This window comes from Pseudochaenichthys georgianus, chromosome 12 (assembly GCF_902827115.2).
Source record: "Pseudochaenichthys georgianus chromosome 12, fPseGeo1.2, whole genome shotgun sequence".
In the NCBI taxonomy this organism is placed as follows: Eukaryota; Metazoa; Chordata; class Actinopteri; order Perciformes; family Channichthyidae; genus Pseudochaenichthys; species Pseudochaenichthys georgianus.
Window position 1 is genome coordinate 14,583,371 of NC_047514.1, and position 7,186 is coordinate 14,590,556.

Genomic DNA, 7,186 nt, shown 5'->3' on the forward strand with positions numbered 1-7,186 from the left:
GGACCCTGTCTGGCCTCTCCTGCTTCCCGGTGATGCCTCAGCACCTGCTGAGGACTTCATGCCCGCCGCCGCGGCACGTCTGCCTGCGGCCGGGTTGTGCTCCTTCCTCCCGGGGGGACTGCTCCTCTCTTCCGGGGATACCTCGACGCCTGCCGAGGACTTCATGCCCGCCGCCGTTGTGCGTCTGCCTGCGGCCGGGTTGCCCTCTCTTCCGGGGATACCTCGACGCCTGCCGAGGACTTCATGCCCGCCGCCGTTGTGCGTCTGCCTGCGGCCGGGTTGCCCTCTCTTCCGGGGATACCTCGATGCCTGCCGAGGACTTCATGCCTGCCGCCGTTGTGCGTCTGCCTGCGGCCGGGTTGCCCTCTCTTCCGGGGATACCTCGACGCCTGCTGAGGACTTCATGCCCGCCGCCGTTGTGCGTCTGCCTGCGGCCGGGTTGCCCTCTTTCCTGCTGGGTTCTCCGCAACACCTAGTGCGGCCCCCTTACGACGGCCCGGTGTGGGTGCCCTCGCCCTCGTTAGGGCCCCTGCCCTCTCCTGCGGCCCCCTTTCGTGGCCCGTTCCATGGCCCGGTCCTCACCTGCGGCCCCACCCTCCTCTGCCCTTGTGATGTTTCCTCCACGGACGTGGGGATATATATATATATTTTTTTTTTTTTGCCATGTTTGAATTCTGGGGGGGCTTGTGTGGTGACCACTCATTAATACACTGGGGATCATAATTCACACATGGAACTACAGTTGGGGTTTTGTTTCCACACGGACATGTTAGGTGTTGTCTATATATGTTGTGTGCCCTCCTGGCTTCTCTCTCTTGTCGACCCGGGCTGCGACCCGACAACATGTCCTTTGCAGCTTGTCATTAAAGTTCCCTTTTGCACCTTCGATGCACCGCCTCTGACTCCATATCTCTCGGCACTACAATATAGACATACATTTTCACAAACATTGTATTTAGTCTACTTGCATGTGACAAGTGTTGGCCAGAATTGCGTCTCCCCCAAGCGGCAAACTGTGGGGTAGAGCCGTGAAGCCAATACGGAAGTGCCACACACTGCAGTTCATACATTGGCCGATAGGCGATGGCTGCAGAAAGGAGCAATTTCCATAGACCCCCATGTTAAAATGCCCAACTTTACAGCAGAAAAAAACATGTTTCTACCCCTGGCTCCATACATTTTATTATCGATATAGTTAGATTCCACCTTCATGATTATGGATCTGTGAGTGAATTGTTTTCTAACGCGACCCTTTTATTTATATTAGGTCTTAAAGTGTGCATAAATTAGGGCGTGGTCACATTGAGTGACGGCTCTGTCAAGTGCCTGCCGCTGTTAGCTTCTTGTCTCTCTGCTAGCTGCTCCGTGAAGCTAGCTACAGGGACTCTGCCTGCTCAGCTCATCCAGGGAACACAACTTGAAGCCGGCCGTGGTTGTTTGTTCTTCATGCTTATATATCGGACTATTGTGACTCGCTCTACCGTTAAAACAGACGGTGCATGAATGCGGTAAGTGAAATTCGAGTGCTTTATTTATGTGTTAATGATTTTAATCAGCTACGTAATGAATGGTAAGGCTTGGGTTAGCATGTAAGCTAGTGGTAGCTACATCGGTGCTAACGATTGTAATCGTACCCTCCAAGTTAAAATCATAGACTGTATATATAAAGGTTAAAACGAAATAGACAAGTGTTAAGTGGGATAATACTGTTGAACAAACGGCTTCTGTTTGAGGTTGATAAAATAAGGTTACATCCTTGTAACTTAGAGATATTTTATTATGTAGGAGGAACTGTATGCATCGCTAAGGTTAATTTAAATTGGCTATGCTCAAGTATGTAGACAAGTTAATGTCGAAGTAGTTATGTGAAATCAACCTCACAATAAGATGTGTGTATATTACAATTATTAATGTCATATTTCAAGATGATTACTTAGATATTACAATATGGTTGGTTGAGCTGGAGTTCATTATTGAGCTTACACGTTAACGTCAGTCATCTGAAGAACGAACCCAAACCTTGTTGTTTTTATTCATTGCATTACCAAATGGGTATCAAATAAACAGTAAGCATTGGTAACACAACTTCCAAAGTTACAGTAAAATAAAAAGGACCCTGACTCGGACAATACACAATCCAACATGTCCAACAGAAGAGAATCAGTTATATTGTTTGTACACATGGTACTTTACATATATATATATATATATATCTGTTTGTTTAAGGTGTCCAGGTGATGCAGACAAGGCTGGACCAGAGAGTGAGAGACAGAACTGGACTCCTCACAGCAGTAAACTTCAGCTCAGGTACAAAGACTATTTTCTTACTGTACAAAGAATCAAGAAAGATATTGGTTTAAATGAATGAAGTATTGACTTGAATACACTGATATACATTCCATTAAACAATACTAAATACTAGATCACCTACACATCAGTTAAGTTGAGGGTTTTTTCCATGCAAAAAGTTACATTTAGATGTTTAGCAATATGACTTTGTCAGCTTTCTAATTTAATGTATTGAAGGCAAAGATATTTAACACATAGTGAGAACTGCTACTATTTATCTCTCAATATTGTCTGTAAAAAAACATGGTAAAAGTTATTCTTTCAGTGAGATAACAGAGCAAGCTTCTACAGTTGCACTACGTTTTGATAACAGTTCAATATTATTTTGATAATAACATATATTTCAATGTTGATGAACTTCATACTGTTCATTCATAATCTGATTGTCTTTGTAGCTCATTGTTGAAATAAAAAAAAAACATTACAAAATAATTATATCTACAGCCCCTAAACACACAAACACACCGCTTTCATAAATAACACACTTGTTCTGCAATAATATGTTTTATGTTTCCTGTCATTTTTGTTAGGAAAGGACATGCCTGAAAGACACGACATTTTCTCCTTCTCTGAGGGTCAAGAAGAACATCCAAGAGGAACATTAAAAGCTGATGTTATGAGATTTTAAGACCAGTACAGGACATTCACTAAGAAACTACTTTTATTGTAAAAACAGTCAGCTGATCGAATGCAGCTATTTCCACATCGCCACTCCATCAGCTGATTATTTCTATTTGCCTCACTTTATGAGCTTCACATCACTTGTGCCTTGTACCGCAGAGTTTGCAACGTCACAAATAAATGGGGCCAATCTTCAGTCAGATGTGAATGTGTAATCTAACATTTTCAGTAAGAATAATGGACAAAAGGAGAGCAAATACAAATACAATTTATTGAAATGTGAACCAAAACGTAATCAAATGTTTTAATTAAAAAGCATATATGGACAGAAGGTGTAAACCTATTAAATGTATAAGTAAACACATTTAGTCAAATAAAGTGACAGACTAGGCCTGTGCAGTTGGTATCAGCTTTGCCCAGCATTGGCTCCTTCATCAGCCCTGGTCCTCCTCGCAGAGGAAAGACCCTCAGTCCTCTCCACACCAACAAACTGGACGTCCATCACACGGAGGTTTCTCCCTGAAGTCTCAGCAGCTCTCTGGACACCATGCTGTCTCAATCCGTCCACACTGAATATGAGAGGGGGGAAATGAAAATAATAAATGCTTTAGACAATAAGAAACATAAAGTTGACTGTTGAGTTGCTGAGTTTTTTTAGATTGTCAATACTATTACTGTATAACTAATATCTCAGGTTAAGAGGCACATTCAAATAAAGATTGGTCTTTAAATACATTTTGTCTTTTGAATTGTTTGTCTAAAGTCAAGGATCTAGAACTGGTACTTATTTTTAATGATACAGTCTGGTTATTATGCTGTTGGCCTCACAGGTAAGAGCACTAACTAGCTACCATCACATGTACCTTAGCTTGACTTAAATGTATTAAACGTATGGTTAAGTGATATCAAAATATAAATAACTAATGTCATGCAAACATATTAATATGTGCTTGATTCCAGTGTTGAATTTAGCACAATTGCATACAAATGTTAAGGGGTTTTAAGATTCTGAAGTATTATGTTAAAAACTCAATAACTTAGATTATTATGTATAGTTTTGCTGAATAGTTTCATGGCCGCTTACCTTAGAAACGTAAAATGCGACGGCAGCGTGCAGATGGGGAGCATGTTAGCTTAGCTTGGTAGCTTCAGCTAGCTCTGGAACTTCCAGCTGGGTGGCAGCAGGTCCCGCCTCGGCTCCGCCTATTTGCCCTTATTTGGAGATGGCGGGAGTTGAACTCTGACGTCACGGTTGAGCCGTTAGTGGCCGACTCCGCCTACTAAGGGCTTCACGCCAACTCTGCAGAATCCTATGGGTGACGTCACGGACCCTACGTCCATTTATATATATATAGTCAGAGGTGCCCAGTACGTCGACCGCGGGCGACCGGTCGCCCGCGGGGGAAATGCTGGTCGACCGCGAGTCATTCATTAAAATAAAAAAAATCAAGCTCCGTTAAAATAGACAAAACAGGTTTTGATCCCTCCTCCCTTGTCCTCCCTGCCACTTAATTCAGGAGTTTACTTGATTGACAGAAAAAGCGACCTATCGCTTTCCAGTCTGTTAACCCAGAATGCAAAGCGATATAACATCAGTCAAGTGATGGGAATTCCGGCTCTTCTTGGTGAGCCGGATCATTTGGCTCGGCTCACCAAGAAGAGCCGGCTCTTTCGGCTCCCAAAGGGCTCTTCAGTTTACCACATATTATACCTTTTATAATTAAATCAAATGCCATGCCTCATTTCGCTCCATTTGCTCTTTCCAGCGCTGTTTTTGCAGGGGGCTGATTCTGTGAGCTGCAGCTGACCACGCCCCCCTGCAGGAGAGGGGAGCGTGCTCTGAGATCAGCTGCTAGGCTGCAGCAATTGTGCTACTTTGTGCACATTGTGCAAGCAACGATGTTTTCAAATCTGTAATCAAAAAGCTCCTCAAAAACACTATCGAAGCAGTTCCTGCCTTTGTTACGTTAGTTCAAACAGTAACAACGGACTACTTTTCTTAGCGGATGCATGTCAATTTAAATCAATACATAAAACTATTTTTTAAATCAATAAAATCATTTTCTAAATCCATAAAAACATTTCAATTAATATTGGGAGTCATGTCGTTACTTTGTTGAGAATGTGGCCATGTGTAATAAGCGGGATAATGTGCACATTGCAGATTGCATTTTTTCTTAAATGACACAAGGTTGGTAAGAATCATTTAAAACAAGTTGATTCATAGATGTACAGTGTGTGTACAGTTGTTGACGACTTTTTCGTTGTCGACTAGCACAACGGCAGGAGATATTTTGTGAATTTTACAATCAGCATATTGGATTAGCCCTTATGTTGTGTTCGGGTCTCCTGTGATCCGTTCCAAGTTAAAATTATATAATAACTACGCTCTAGTTTTTTTTAACGGAACAATGCTTCATGATATCCTCCACAACAGCTATTGTAACACTAAAAAAGCCAAGTCTGGACGTCTCTAAAATAAAAAGACCCCACCCCCAACCCCCTTCATCCACTGTAACAATAATTTAAAACGTTTTGGGGGGAGATTGTATTCTAATATTAGTCTATTATAGTCAGATAATGTAATGAGCTTTAGGAAATATAATGAGTGAATTGAATCACAGGTTTTACTTAAATATGTGTGTAATGTTTTTTGGGGCCATACAATTACGACAGGATTGTACGGTTTTGAATGCATAATAAGTTAGTTATCATGCAGTTAAAACAATATTGGATGATAGTCATTCTTTTTGAGTGTTTTGGACTGAGATAAATCATGGGTCAAATTGACCCGCGAACACCATGAACGGTAACAGCTTTTGAACACAACACAAAGGTCATTAGACTATCTATCGCCATATTAATTAAGCTAGGGATTGACCCTGGCCCCCTGATGCAAGTCCTTCAAATTGCTGTACCAAACCTGAGTGTCTGTTGTTACCTTCCCAGGAAAGGCAACTCATTTGGATCTCTGGGAGGAAAAAAACACACCCTTAATTGTTGTTTATCCCAATAGGTGCGGCCAAGAGAACAACATTTTCAGCTATATTAAAAAGAATAACACAATCAGGAATCATTCCCCAGGTAATTTTGGCATATAACAGACAGAAATGTATTTCAAGTTTGAATCAAGAAACATAGAGAGACCATTCCAAAAAGGCACATTTGGACATGCAGGTTGCAGGCAGTTGCAGGCTATATGAATCACCAATATGGGAAACAGGCCGGCAGGTTCAGACAGGCAGCGATATCAAGGCTGGAAAGTTAGAGTATACCAGTGGAAATTAACTGCTATATTTACAGGGTAAACCAGGGTAAATGAGAAAAAGGTGAGTAAGTGGTCACGGAAGGTCAGGTGATGGAAAATGCCGGAAACCGGTTCCCGCAGGTTAGTCTGAAATGAGAGACAGGTGAATATTTCTAAATAAAACAGGAAAATATGAATATGTTAAAAAACTAAAAGCTTGACACATTGATTTATTGAGAAGTACATATTTTGACAATGCACCATTTAAAAGCAAATAATAAAATGAAAAGTAATGCATGATAGTGTGGAGGAGTAGCATCCTTTACATTGTCCTATTGGGATGTACAAGGTAGACAATAAAGTCCATTTGGAAATTGGGAAAAATCCAAATCTCTCATTATTTCTAAAGTGTTGACTCATCCTAATACAAGGTTACTTTATGGAATATTTCAACTTAAAAGTAAAATAAAAGTTGTGAGACACTCGTAAGGGAAAAGGAAACTGGAAGTATTTATTTAATTTGGTTTATGATAGTAAATACACTGCATGACTAATGTAAATAAAACCTTTTTAACACCTGCTTAAAAAAATCTTGTTTTTCTAATCTCCAGTGGTTTAGTTGTACACCTTTCTGCTGTGATCCTTAGGTGAAGCCAACTTCACTTCTGACCACACCCACACATATCAATTTGTTGTATTATCAAAGTTAAAGCTGGCTACAGGCTACTATTTCAAAAAGGATAAAAGCACCTGCAGAAAAAATACAACATTGAGAAAATAACATACTGAATAGTAAGCATGAAATGTGTTGGAAAACCCTTGCTCACCAGCCAGCACATTCAACACTTCCACGCATAAGCAACTCCCCGGCCTGTGACGTAATTTGGAGGCGGGGCTTTGTGTTTTCATGGTTTACTTGCACAATACCTCACTTCCTCAGCAGCTGCCATTGCTGTGGCGAATGAGGAA

The 7,186-nt window shown here is 41.3% G+C and overlaps 1 long non-coding RNA gene across 1 annotated transcript; it reads left to right on the plus strand.

The window, feature by feature from the left end:
- Positions 1 to 2,249: 2,249 nt before the first annotated feature.
- LOC139434877 (uncharacterized) lies at positions 2,250 to 2,971 on the plus strand. Its single transcript, XR_011644182.1, has 2 exons — positions 2,250 to 2,307; positions 2,880 to 2,971. It is a non-coding gene; the product is annotated as an uncharacterized lncRNA (long non-coding RNA).
- The last annotated feature ends 4,215 nt before the right edge of the window (positions 2,972 to 7,186 follow it).